Consider the following 15,294-nt stretch of genomic DNA (forward strand, 5'->3'; position numbering starts at 1 on the left):
AATGACACTTAGTAAAAACACTAATAACTATTGTTAGGGTAAAATGACCATTTTACCACTGGCTAGAGTCAACATCCTGGTCAAAGTCAACTTCCAGTTGAGCTGACTTGCCAAGTTAGCCTGCCAACTCTTCGAGTCCCATAGTCCTTTATTTGTCCTCAACCAGATTCAACTCGCCGAGTTTTGCAAGAACTCGACGAGTTCTCCTTTATTCATGATATCGGGACAATCTTTAACCGACTCGCCGAGTTGTATGAATAACTCATCGAGTATATCTTCACCATATGAACATGTCTAGTCCGTGACTCACCGAGTTGTATGAACAACTTGTCGAGTCTATCTTCATGGGTTGGGATATTGCCTTGGACTCGCCGAGTGTGTTCTTTCACTCGCTAAGTCCCACGGTTTCCAGGCCATGGCTATGTCCTAATACGTTGAGTCACTCCTCTGGACTCATCTAATCTCTTCTAAACTCAACTGGGTTCCTTTGAACCCCGAACTAATTTAGGGAATCAACCCATGAGTCGTCGAGTCCCAAAACTGACTCGTCGATTCTACGAATGACGAAGCCCATAAGTCGATTTCTGACGTGCAAAACTTAACCAAAGCTTAGATCTAGGATCCTAAGGCCGATATATCACATAAAGTCATAAACTTTACGTGCTTGCATGAAACATTTGAGCTTAAAGGGGTCAAAATAGGGTTAATAGCATGGATGGGGGTTCTCATGGCCATAAAGATGGCAACTTTATGCCATGAGGACCCTTCAAGGTCCAGATCTGAAGGTGTATTAACTTGGGACTTCTAAATCCCAAGAATTAAGCTTCAAATCCTAAATAACCATAAGAAGATCTAGGAAATCATAAGTCAAGTGTGAAGCTTAATTACCTGAAAATGAGGAGAAGATGGTGCTGATTCTGGATCTAAAATCTCGTCTTGAATCCTCCCTCTTCCTCTTCTTCACCCAACTTCAATCACACAATATAAATTAAGAAATGGCACTCAAATACTCACAAAGCTTAAGGGTGGCGGTTTAGGGATTTCTGGACGTTGAGGGAGTGATAAGGGAGGCCACAGGGGCATTATGTTCTTTAAATAGTGAGGCAAACCCTTGCAATTAGGGTTTCCATTAAACAGTGCCTACTCGCTGAGTTAGTTTTCCGACTCGTCGAGTAGGCTACTTAGTCCCCGACTTGGATTCGTCCTTAGTCGATGAGTTGGGCCTTCAAATCGTCGAGTCCAAGGGTAAAAATAATAAAATTAACTTTTCTTAGATGCATACCTAGAATCGGGTGTTGTAAATGTCCCCCACTTGTCTTAGACTTTGTCCTCGAAGTCTACTGTCCCTGAAAATAACTTGGGGTAGTGCCTCCTCATATCTTCCTCGGGCTCCCACGTCCACTCTCAACCCTTGCGGCGCTGCAATTGCACTTTAACTAACTCTACCCATTTGTTCCTCAACTCGTTCGTCTTATACTCCAAAATCGCCACTGGCCTTTTGATATAGTTCATGATATCATCAACTTGAATGTCCTCAAGGGGGTACCACCATGGACTCATGCACTAGGCACTTCCGTAAATGCGAAACATGGAATGTGCTGTGGATCTAGCTGAGTTCTGCTGGAAGATCTAGCTGATAAGCAACCTGGCCCACCCGGGCCAGAACCCTAAATGGACCAATAACTTGGGGCCCAACTTGCGCCGCTTCTGGAATCTGATAACACCCTTCTAGGGTGATACTTTTAGGAGGACCATATCGCGCACTTCAAACTCTAATTCCGAACGCCGCTTGTCGGTATAACTCTTCTGCCGACTCTGAGCAGTCTGGAGCTTACTCCGGACTTGATGAATCAGCTCTGTGGTGTTGAGTACCACCTCCGTACTCTTCATGACTCTCTGACCAGCTTCTCCCTAGCAGATTGGGGTCCTACACTTCCTCCCGTAGATCATCTCACAGGGAGGCCGATCTATACTGGAGTGAGTGTTGTTGTTGTACGAAAATTACGCTAACGAAAGATATGTATCCCAACTACCCCCGAAATCTAGCACACATGCTCTAAGCATGTCCTCGAGAGTCTGAATCATCCTCTCGCTCTGTCCACCAGTTTGAGGGTGGAAAGTGGTGCTGAAATGCAGACGAGTACCCATCTCATCGTGAAACTGCTTCCAAAACCTGGAATTAAAACGTACATCTCGATCTGATACTACCGAGACCGGCACCCCATGACGTGCCATGATCTCTCTATCATAGATCTTGGCCAGCCTCTCTACCGAGATACTTTCCTAAATCGGAATGAAGTTAGCACTCTTGGTCAATCGATCCACAATGACCCATATCGAATCTACTACACCTGCGGTCCTAGGAAGCTTTATGATGAAATCCATGGTGATGTCTTCCCATTTACACACGGGAATGTCTAGCAATTTCATCTTGCCGTGGGGCCTCTGGTGCTCTGCCTTGACCTTCCTTTAGGTCAGGCATCGCTCCATATACCACACTATATCCTACATCATACATGGCCACCAATAATCTGGGCAAAGATCCCGATACATCTTCGTCGCCCCGGGATGGATGGAGAATCTGGACTTGTGGGCTTCATCCATCAGTACCTGCCGTACCCCTCCCTAGTAGGACACCCAGACCTTCCTATGGAGGGTCAACAACCCACAACTATCGTAATCAAATGAGGCCACTTGGCCTACAATTCTCTCACTCTTTCGGCGCTCTTCCTTCATACCTTCCACCTGCGCCTCTCGGATCTGCTTTAGCACTGGATTCATCACTGTCATCCTCAGACATATGTCTTGGATTAGAGCCACTACCGCTTTGTGGCTCAGGGAGTCAGCCACTACGCTGACCTTTCCTGGTTGGTAAAGGATCTCTCAGTCGTAATCCTTAACCACATCTAGCCACAGACGTTGCCTTATATTCAGATTCGGCTGATCAATGAGGTACCTTAAACTCTTGTTATCCGTGTAGATAGTACATCGGAACCCATAGAGGTAGTGTTGCTAATCTTGAGGTTGAAAACCACCTCCCCTAGCTCCAATTCATGAGTCAGATAGTTAGCCTCGTGAGGCTTCACTTACCTCGAAGCATAAGCTATCATGTGACCTCGTTGCATCAACACTACTCCCAATCCTGTGATCGAAGCGTCATAGTATACTACGAAATCATCTACACCCTCTGGCAGAGTGAGAATCGGTGCCTCACACAGCTGCTGCCTGAGTGTCTCAAAGGATACATGCTGCTCAGGACCCCAACAAAACACTACCGACTTCTTGGTCAGTTTGGTCAATGGTACTGCTATCTTGGAGAAGTCCTGAATAAATCTCCTGTAATACCCTGCCAAACCCAGGAATCTCTGAATCTCGGATGGAGACCTCGGGACTTCCCACTGCATCACAGCCTCAATCTTGGCCCAATCAACTAGTATACCCTTCTGGTTGACAAGATTCCCTAGAAACTGCACCTCGCACAACCATAACTCGCATTGGAGAACTTTTCGAAGAGTCTGTCCCTCTTCAAGGTCTCTAGCACCTATCTCAGGTGCTCCTCGTTCTGCTCCTTAGTCTTGGAATGAACCAAGATGTCATCAATGAACACTATAACTGATTAGTCTAGCATCGGTCTGTACATGCAGTTCATGAGATTCATGAACGCGACTGGAGCATTGGTGAGCCCAAAAGGCATCACCACAAACTCATAATGACCATAGCGAGTCCTAAAAGTGGTCTTCTTCACATCCTCGTCTCGAACCTGCATCTGGTGATATCTGGACCGTAAATCTATCTTGGAAAACCAAGATGCTCCCTGAAGCTGGTCGAACAAATCATTTATTCTTGGGAATGGGTAACGGTTCTTCACCGTTACCTTATTCAACTCCAGCATCTATGGAGGATCCAATCGATGCGGTGCCCTGACTATCGGAGCCGCACCAGGGACCAAGTCAATCCAGAACTCAACCTATCTCTCAGGAGGTATCCCAGACAAATCTTCTGGGAATACATTCGGATACTCTCGTACCATCGGTACATCATCAACCGTCGCCTTGCCCTTATCCCGGGTATCCATAACATAGGTGACGTACCCTGCATAACCCTGATGAAAGTAGCGCCTCACTCTCGTTGCTGAAAAAAGAGTCGGTTCGCGATGTGGCCTCTCGCCTTGAATCACTAACTCTCTACCGCTAGGAGTGCGAACCCTCAATAACTACAGCTCACAATCAATCACTACCCATTGGGGCTCAGCCAATCCACACCTACTATAACCTTACTCCCTCGCAGGGGAATATGAACAAAGTCTACTGAGAACTGCTCATCAAATAACCACAGTGTACAACCCTTATGAACCCTCGCGACTCTGAAAGTCCTTCTATCAGCTATCTCCACATCGAGTGGGGAATCCAGCTACCCCAGAGCTCTGCTAAATCTCTTGCTAAACGCGAGCGACACAAAAGATCGGGTAGCCCCCGAATCAAACAATACTAGAGCTTAGATGTCGTTCACTAGGAATGATCCTATAGATAAACACATAACCATAAGCAATAAACAATAATAATAAAAGATGATGGAGAACATAAATACCCGTAACCACATAAGGAGCCATTCGAGCCTCCTCAACTGTCAACTGGAATGCTCTGCTCTTCGCCACTGGCGTCTCAGCCCGACCCTTTCGACCGTCTGTAATCCTCAGGGTAGTAGGAGCGGGTGCCACCATCTGTCCTGCTGATACTAAACTTGGACACCAGAACCTTCTGTGTCCCCTCTGATTGCAATGAAAGAAAATTGATTAGATGATGGGGTGGGGGTCATAGTGGTAGTAGTAGTACAATCCTTACTCATGTGCCCGGTCCGACCGCACTTGTAGCAACCGGAACAACCCGCCTTGCACACCCCATCGTGCAACCTACGATACCGAATGTGGCTCTGCTGACCTCTAGACCTATGATTAGATACCTTGGGCTTTTTTCCTGAACTCCCTGCGCCAGACATCAACTTCGGCTTCCTCTTTCTATCCATCTCCAAATCGATCTCCCTCTCCCTCTCCCGTGCTATCATATCCTCCAGTGTTTTACAGCTGGATCGGCTCACAATCTAGCAGATATCGCTCCGTAACATCTCATCATATCGGGCCTTTTTGATCTCCTCATCTGCGGCATACTGCGGAATGAGAAGAGCCCTCTTCCTAAACTTGGCGGTAATCCCCGCCACTGTCTCTGTCATCTGCTGAAGGTCCTCAAACTCCCTAGCAAGCTGTTGCACCTCAATGACGGGTGCGAACTCAGCCCTGAAACTGGTAGTGAAATCACCGCAGATCATCACATCCAAAAACTATGTCATCGCTAATGGCTCTCCCGACCTCCTCCCACCAGTCTCATGCCCTGTCCTTTAGAAGACAGGATGCCAATCTGACCTTGTCCCCCTCAGGACATCTGCTGGTGCGGAACGTGTTGGCAATATCCGCCAACCACCTGGTACTAGCAATGGGGTCTTGGGCCCCATGATAATTGGGAGCCCCACAGGCTCTGAACTCCCTAAAGGTAAGCATGTGCGACCATATCATGGCCGCCACCTCAACACGAAACACACTCAACCTCTCATCCATAAGCTCCAATATACCCTCCTTGATCGAACTGAAGATCACCGGAGTCTGCTCGAGAATAGTGCATGTGATCTCTGAGGAGCGGAACTCCTTAGTCTGCTCACCTAGCTGCTCGGCCCCCGATCCTTGACCTGATCCCTCACCTGAACAGCCAACTGCTGGTCTAGGTCGTAGAACCACCATTCTGAAAAACATCATAACAAACTTCAGATTACTAACATAACTCGAGGGATCACGTCTACTACTAGTTCCTCAGTCTTGCCCCAACCTTCCTCGACTCGAGTAAGGATCCTTTGCTTTTAGTAGTACGGGCCCATACTACCTTCCACATCTACCCGTACTCTCCTCAAGGAGTGCCTTGACTCCACCAAGTCTCTTCTACTACTACTGCTCTCGGCTACTCTCATCTTAGGCTTGCCCTAGGGTAATAAAAAACTCACTCTCCACCATCAGCTGCATAAGAAGTCCCTGCTTCCTTCCCTTAACTAGCTTATGAATACTATTACATATTACTCATACTAGATAATTCTTCGAATGAGAGATCCTACCCTACAACGGTTGGACTCAAACAAGAGCTTCAAAATAGAGCTAGACCTAACCTTCTGAAATTATTTAATCTTCGCAATATGTAACTTAACATATTCGTTTACTAGCTAGTGGAAGACAACTAGAACTCCTAAAAGCACAAAGCAAGTAGCATTCAGGCATCGAGTACACATAATCAAGCATATCATGATTTGGCTACCATACTGACAATTCTGTACTAATATGCAGTTCTCATAGAGCTAAAACACGTATAACAGGCATATAAGGCATCCCTCCTAGATCCTTAGTCCTAATCTAGCATGCAGTTCTAATAAAGTTGATATTCATAACATAGCATAAAATTTAATGGGTAATTTGGGAGTACTTACTTGAGCTCGGCTGATTGCATGCAGCAGACCCTTTTTCTCTTTTCAAAGTTCTTTTCTTTCAAAAACAAAACTTCTTTTTGGCTTTTTCTTAAAACCATTTAAAAAATAATTTTCCTTTTTGAAAATTTCCATAAAAATCCCTTAGTTTGAGTTCAGACACACCCGGGAGTGTGCCCGAATCCCTCAAACCAAGGTTTTGATATGAACTTGAAACATCCCAAAAATACAAGCCAAAATTTTCGTTTTTAAAATATCATTAAAACCATCATTTCATTACCAGAGTATAAAATTATAAACTGTGTGTTTCAAAATCTCACAATATCTATCACATATCAAATCTCATGTCAAATGTCATATCAAAATATTAGAGTAAATCTTACAGGCTGAAGACCGTGGTGTGTGTCGTGCGATCATCCCGAGCCATTCCCTTTGCTAGTGGAAGTACCTGAAACCAAAAATGAAAACTATAAGGATGAAGCTTAGTGAGCTTCCCCAAACTACCACATACCATACAATAATATATAAAGCAAATACGGGGCCTTGTCCACTGCATTAGACCGAAGTCCGGACGAACTAGGGCCTCGCCCACTGCATCAGATTGAAGTCTGTAATAACTAGGGCCTTGCCCGCTGCATCAGACTGAAGTCCGAACTAACTAGGGCCTCGCCCACTACATCGGACTGAAGTCTGGTTTAACTAGGGCCTTGCCCGCTGCATCAGACCGAAGTTCGGACTAACTAGGGCCTCGCCCACTGCATCTGACCGAAGCCCGGAATAACTAGGGCCTTTCCCGCTGCATCAGACTGAAGTCCGGACTAACTAGGGCCTCGCCCCCTTCATCGGATCAAAGTCCAGAATAAACTAAACATAGCATAAACATGATTGTAACATATAACTTAATCACATATACATGCATGAATCACAAAGACATCAAGCATAAAAACTAATTCTCGGGACTACCTCGACATCGAACCCAAGTTCGGAACTATTATCATCTAAACAAGCCGACATTGTGGCCGTAGACCCACTCCTACTGGAAGGAAACTCACCTCGCGTAGCTGATTGTTGAAATACTGAGCGGGAAATGTCTGACTGCTGCTCCGGTGACTCCCCGGCTATAATTTCCACAATGACACTTAGTCAAAACATTGATAACTATTGTCAGGGTAAAATGACCATTTTACCCCTAGCTAGAGTCAACATCCTGGTCAAAGTCAACTTCCAGTTGACCTGACTCACCGAGTTAGCCCGCCAACTCGTCGAGTCCCGTAGTCCTTCATTTGTCCTCAAACCGATTCTACTCGCCGAGTTTAGCAAGAAATCGATGAGTTCTCCTTTATTCAAGATATGAGGACAACCTTTAACCGACTCACCGAGTTGTATGAACAACTCGTCAAGTCTATCTTCATCATGTGAACAAGTCCAGTCTGCGACTTGCAGAGTTGTATGAACAACTCGTCGAGTCTATCTTCTTGGGTTGGGAGATTGCCTTGGACTTGCAGAGTGTGTTCTTCCACTCGCCGAGTCCCATGGTTTCCAGGCCATGGCTATGTTCTAATACGTTGATTCACTCCTACGGACTCATCTAATATCTTCAAAACTCAATTGGGATCCTTTGAACCCCAAACAGATTTGGGGAATCAACCCGTGACTCGCCGAGTCCCAAAACTAACTCGTCGAGTCTACGAATGACCAAGCCCATAAGTCGATTTTTGATGTGCAAAACTTAACCAAAAGGTAGATCTGGGCTCCTAAGGCCGATATATCACTTAAAGTCATAAACTTTACGTGCTTGCATGAAACATTTGAGCTTAAAGGGGTCAAAATGGGGTTAATAGCATGCATGGGGGTTCTCATGGCTATAAAGGTGGCACCTTTATGCCAGGAGGACCCTTCAAGGTCCAGATCTCGAATGTGTATCAACTTGGGACGTCCAAATCCCTAGAATCAAGCTTCAAAGCCTAAATAACCATAAGAATACCTAGGAAATCATAAGTCAAGTGTGAAGCTTAATTACCTGAAAATGAGGAGAATATGGTGCTGATTCTGGATCTGAAATCTCCTCTTGATTCCCCCGTCTTCCTCTTCTTCACCCAACTTCAATGACAAAAGATAACTTAAGAAATGGCACTCAAATACTCACAATGCTCAAGGGTGGCGGTTTAGGGCTTTCTGGACGTTGAGGGAGTGATAAGGGAGGCCACAAGGGCGTTTTGTTCTTTAAATAGGGATGAAAACCTTTGCAATTAGGGTTTCCATTAAACAACACCTACTTGTAGAGTCAATTTTCCGACTCATCGAGTAGGCTACTTAGTCCACGACCTGAATTCGTCCTTAGTCGACGAGTTGGGCCTTCAACTCATTGAGTCCAAGGGTAAAAATTATAAAATTAACTTATTTTAGATGCATACCTGGAACCGGGTGTTGTAATTCTCCCCCACTTGTCTTAAACTTTGTCCTCGAAGTCTGATGTCCCTAAAAAACTTGGGGGGGTAGTGCCTTCTCATATCTTCCTCGGGCTCCCACGTCCACTCTGAACCCTTGCGGTGCTGCCACTGCACTTTAACTAACTCTACCATTTTGTTCCTCAATTCCTTCATCTTATGTTCCTAAATCGTCATCGGCCTCTCGATATAGTTTAGGCTATCATCAACCTGAATGTCCTCAAGGGGTACCACCGTGGGCTCGTCCATTTGGCACTTCCGCAACTGCGAAAGTTGGAATGTGTTGTGGATCTCGCTGTCCTCAAGGGGTACCACCGCGGACTCGTCCACTATTCAAGGTATCGAAAAGAACATCAAGAGCATTTGAGATAGATTTTATAGATATTAAGAAAAGAGAAATTATTCGCTAAATTATCTAAATGTGAGTTTTTTGTTCGAGAAGTTCAATTTTTAGGCCATATTATTAGCGAAAAGGGTGTACAAGTGGATCCCGAGAAGATTGAGGTAGTAATGAAATGTTATCCTTCGAAGAATCCATAATAGATCTATAACTTTCTTGGATTAGCAAGGTATTACTGACGTTTTGTAGAAAAGCTCTCTTATATTGCATCATCGTTGACAAAGCTGACGAGCAAAAATGAGAAGTTTGTTTGGACTGATGTACAAAGACAAGCGTTCCAACAATTAAAAGAAACTTTATGTCAAGCTCCAGTATTAGCTTTACCACAAGGTAGAGGTGATTTAGTTTTATATACTGATGCTTCTTTAGTGGGTCTTGGCTGTTTCTTGATGTAAAGGATGATCTAGAGCTTGGAATATTAGTTTTTGCCTTAAAGATCTGGCGACCCTATCTGTACGGGGTAAAATTTCAAATTTTTACCGATCACAAGATTTTGAAGCATTTGCTCGATCAGAAAGAATTGAACATGCGCAACGGAGGTGGATGGAATTACTCAAATACTATGATTGTGAGATTCACTATCATCCTGGTAAAGCTAATATGATAATTGATGCCTTGAGTCGAAAGGAGAAACAAATTAAACTTATTTCCACATGGACAGGTATAATTAGCCAACAACCGGATTTGATTAGGGAAGATCCAAAAGTATTTGAGAGATCAGAGAATTTGAAACAAAAATATATGGTTAGTTATATTAACTAACATGAAGAGAACTATCAAGGTGTAAAAACATTTTTGAGGTGTATATGGGTCCTAAAATGTGGCGAGCCACAAAAATTATTACTTGATGACACTCATTGTACGCATTATATGGTACATCCTAGTAGTACAAAAATGTATAGGAATTTGAAGAATATGTATTAGTGGCCAGAGATGAAAATAGATGTTGGAAGATATGCCCAAAATCGTTTAACTTGTCTACAAGTGAAAACGAACCACCAAAACTTGGGAAGAGAAGTCCAATTGTTACCTATTTCTATTAGAAAATGGGATAAGATCACAAAGGACTTTGTTACAAAGCTACCACAAACTTCACGTGGACATGATTCCATTTGGGTTGTGGTTGATTGCTTAACCAGATTCAATCGATTTATACCCATAAAAGAAAACTTTTCAGTTGATTGATTAGCTAAGGTTTACATAAAAAAAGTGGCCAAATTTCATGGTGTCCCAGTTTCTATTGTGTCAGATTGAGATAGCCGATTTGCAACTTGTTTTTTGAAGAGTTTCTAGAAACTAATGAGTTCTAAAATATTAATAAGCACTCCTTTTCACCCTCAGATTGATGGGCAAAGTGTAAGAACGATTCAAACTCTTGAAGATATGTCACGAGCTTGCGTAATCGATTTTGGTGGTAACTGGGATGAACACCTACCGTTAGTGGAGTTGGCTTACAATAATAGTTTCCATTCTAGTATTCAAATGGCACCATTTGCAACATTATATAGAGTGCCATGTAGAACCACAACTTGGTGGACCGACGCCGAAGAAAGACCGTTGGCAAAACCCGAGATTACTGAAAAAATGAAAGCCAAAATAAGAGAAATAAGAGAACACATGAGAATTGCTCAACTTCGCAACAACCATATGCGAACAGAAGGTGAAAGCTATTAGAATTTAAGGTTAGCATATGGTGATGCTAAAAGGGTCTCCGTGAAAAGGTATAAGTCGTTTTGGTAAAAGAGGAAAGTTAAGTCCTCGATATATTAGACCTTTCCAAATTTTCCATACCGATTAGATTTTCCCAAAGAATTACAATCCATTCACAATGTTTTTCATATTTTCTATTTTAGAATGACTTTGTTTGATAAGAACAAAGCGATACCAATGTCAGAATTTGAAGTGGATGAGAACCTGTGGTACCCGGAGAAACCCGAGAAAATATTAGATTATAAGGCGAAGAAATTGTGAAATAAACAAATTGTACTATTGAAGGTAAAATGGCATCACCATAAGGGTTTTTATGTGACTTAGGAACCCACATATGAGTTTAGAGAGATATATCCTTACCGTTTCTAGTTAACTTGAGAATAAGATGATACATTTTGGGGGCAAAAACTTTTTAAGGGGGAAGGATAACTTGTAATACTTGTTTTATAAACTTGTGTTGTAATATATAGACATGATCATAGTTTAAGTATTATGTATTTTATTTTTGAAAATGAGTTTTATAGATTAAAAATACAAGTGGGTTAATGTGACATCCCCAAAATCACAGCCAGAAAAGACCGGTTTCATTTATGATTTTAAAATAATTTCAGAGTAAATCCTTTTGATTTAAAAGAGTTGCAGAATTTGTTCCCAAAATAAAATATGATAAAATAAAATTTATCAAACCGTTTCATCAAGAAATGTATTTTCATTATATAACAAAATTCGGGATGTCATGTTCCGATACATACCAAAAAGCATAAACAACATATTACAAGTCATACAACAGTTATATACATGTACATGCTTATAAATAAAATAATTTGATGATTCATCCATCTCATGCCCTCGCGCCACTTCCTATAATACAAATAAGACTGAGTAGGTCAGGCTTGGGAGCCTGGTGAGCATATAGGGTTTTCAACCCACAATAAATAATTATATTTAATTTAATCAACCAAAAATAACCCGATTACCCATTCCCGTTATCCTCACTTTACATCCCTAAAACAACATCTATTACAAGGGACATAATCTAGGATTTTCATCGGTACAGACATTACTGCAAAGGGCTTCCTCAATAATAGATGTCCTAAAGGCAACCATGAGGGGGATAGAGTACACCGGTGAACACATCGTTCACAACACCTACAAGTTATGAACCTGCTAGCGTTCCACAAGATTGTCTAGAAAGAGTCCGTGGTTCTCATCCATACTCCGCTAGATGACTAGTTCAACAACAACAACATCAAGGCCTCTCATCAGTTTATCACACATCAACTATCTACCCAAGTTCTACCCAACATTTTGTAGATGACAATATACATATGCATACATATGCAACTTAAAAACTAATAAGATATTCATTTAATACTCATTCCAAATATACAGATTCATTACAAGTAACATATAATATATATCTATATATACATAGCACGTATTCACTCAGAGATACTTTATATCTATGTGTTAGAAGAAAAGGAATATACACTCACTTGATCAGAAGATGATCAGATAGCACTAAGAATTTAGAAATAGTATTCTTCGGTAAATCTGGAAGATCTTCACACACCGGGCTTCTCACAGGTAGAGCTTCGACTTAGAAACTCTTTTCTTCTCAGGATCTTCGGGATTCGGGACTCGCTTTGGGTCTCGGGATGATACCGGGGCTCCGGGGGCTTAAAATAGGGCTTAGAGAGGATATCAGGAGTGGGAGAGTAAGAGAATAGCAACCAAAATCGGCTGCCCTTCGATTTCTATTTATAGGGCTGAAATACTGAATTTACGTCGTGAAATCTCAAAATTCATGTCATGAATTCAACCATGAATTCTTCGTTGCATTCGTCATCAGTCCACTTGCTCTAGAAGGCTCCAGAAGGCATCAGTATTGAGTTCACATCGTGAACACTGTTTTCACGTCGTGAACTCTGACGCAGTGTTGGGGTTTGCTCCCCGAACTTCATAAATTCATAACTTTCGCATACGAGCTCCGTTTTCGACGTTCTTTTTTTCCACACGTAAGTAAAAGCAAGATCTACTACTTTCTTTTAGACTCCATTGGCTAATTTTGAATTTCTTTTTATTATATATTTATTGTATTATTTTTAGTAGGTTGGAACTCGAAAAACTCCGTTAGAAAATCATAACTCCTTCGTCTGACGTCCGTTTTTATCGGTCTTTTTACCGTTGGACTACTATCAATGAGATCTTCAATTGTCTTTTAGATTGTTTTGGCGAAAACTTGTTCGATCTCAAATTCGAACTTCTGGCTGTCTACTGCTAAGTCGAAACTTCGGAAAACCATAACTTCCTCATACGAAGTCAGATTTAGACGTTCTTTTTATGTATACTCTCGGTTTAACGTATCCTACGACTTTTTTTTAGATTACTAAGGATGGATATCACTCTATCTTAAATTTGTATTTTACGTCATTATGTGTCGTGCTGGTTCTGTCGCGAAACTTCGACAGGTCATAACTTCTTCATTATGACTCGGATTTTGACATTCTTTATATATTCGGAAAGCTCGTTACGACCACTACGTCTTCATGTATCGATATCGGGATTATATAATATTTCATTTTAACTCATAATTTTATCCTTAATTCATTTAAGTCACACAATTAAGCATAAAACACATAATACTCAAATAATACATCTCTATTATTTCAAGATGGGTTACAAAGGTTAACCTAGACTATTACATCGTCATAAATGCCTAGATTGGAAACACGGGTGTTACAGTTCTCTCCACCTTAGAATGATTCCATCCCCGGAATCACACATCAACAAACAAATGTGGATAGTGACTCATCATGTCACTCTCCGTCTCCCATGTGAGATTTGGTCCATTCGTATGTTTCCATCGGACAAGAACTAATTCGACCATATTGCATCGCAACTTCTTAGTCTTTCGGTCAACGATTGCCTCTGGTTCCTCAATCAACCTCTTGTTCTCATCACTTTTCAATTCCGAAAGTGGAATTATGTCGGGAACTTCTCCCGTGAACTTCCTCGGATAACATACATGAAAAGTATTATGAATACCATTCTGTTCTTCGGGTAATTCGAGTTTGTAAGCTTGGTTCCCAGTTCTCGGAAGAACTTTAAACGGTCCAATAAAACGTGGACTCAGTTTTCCTCTTTTACCAAATCTTATAAGTCCCTTCCACGGCGAGACTTTAAGTAAAACCGAATCTCCAACTTTAAAAGTCATCAGTCTTCTTTTCTTTTCAACATAGCTCTTTTAACAATCCTGAGCTACTAACATTCTTTCCCTGATTATTTTCAGCTTTTCAGTGGTTTGATGAATCATCTCGGGTCCCATAAAGTGCTTTTCCCCAGCCTCAAGGCAACAAGACGGCGTAGACACTTCTGTCCGTACAAAGCATAATAATGTGCCATCTTTATGCTCAAGTGGAAACTATTATTGTAGGAAAATTCTACCAAAGGTAAATGTTCATCCCAGTTACCTTGGAATTCCAAGGTACATGCTCTCATCATATCTTCAAGAGTTTGTATCGTTCTTTCACTCTGACCATCAGTCTGTGGATGGTAAGTTGTACTTAAACACAGCTTGGTACCCATTTCCTCTTGTAGACTTTTCCAAAACCTTGAGGTGAAACAACTGTCACGATTTGATACAATCATTAACAGAACACCGTAAAGCCTCATAATTTCCTTCACGTAAGAATTCACAAGCTTTTCCATAGTCCATTTCTCATTGGCTAGTATGAAATGCGCACTCTTAGTGAAGCGATCAATGACTACCCATATCATGTCGTGACCATTCTTTGTTCTGGGCAGTTTAGTGACAAAATCCATAGCAATATCTTCCCATTTACCCATAGGCACAGGTAAAGGTTCTAAACTCCCATATGGTTTCTGATGTTGTGCCTTGACTCTTGCAAAGGTCACACACTCCGACACATACTTTGCAATGTCGAGCTTCATCGTCGGCCACCAGTAATAGGGTTTCAGGTCCCTATACATTTTAGTGCTGCCAGGATGAATTGAGTACATGGTTTTGTGAGCTTCTTCCATCAGAAGATCTCTTATTCCTCCTAACTTAGGTACCCAAATACGATCTTGGAATACCTTCAGTCCATGACCGTTTGTACCAAACACCAACGTTTTGCCCAAACGTTCCTCCTTTCGGCCATTCTTCTTAGAAGCTTCTTCTTGAGCTTTCTTTATACTCTCCACAATTATCGAGACAAC

Source organism: Lactuca saligna, chromosome 6, assembly GCF_052625555.1.
Source record: "Lactuca saligna cultivar CGN05327 chromosome 6, ASM5262555v1, whole genome shotgun sequence".
NCBI classification, from domain to species: Eukaryota; Viridiplantae; Streptophyta; class Magnoliopsida; order Asterales; family Asteraceae; genus Lactuca; species Lactuca saligna.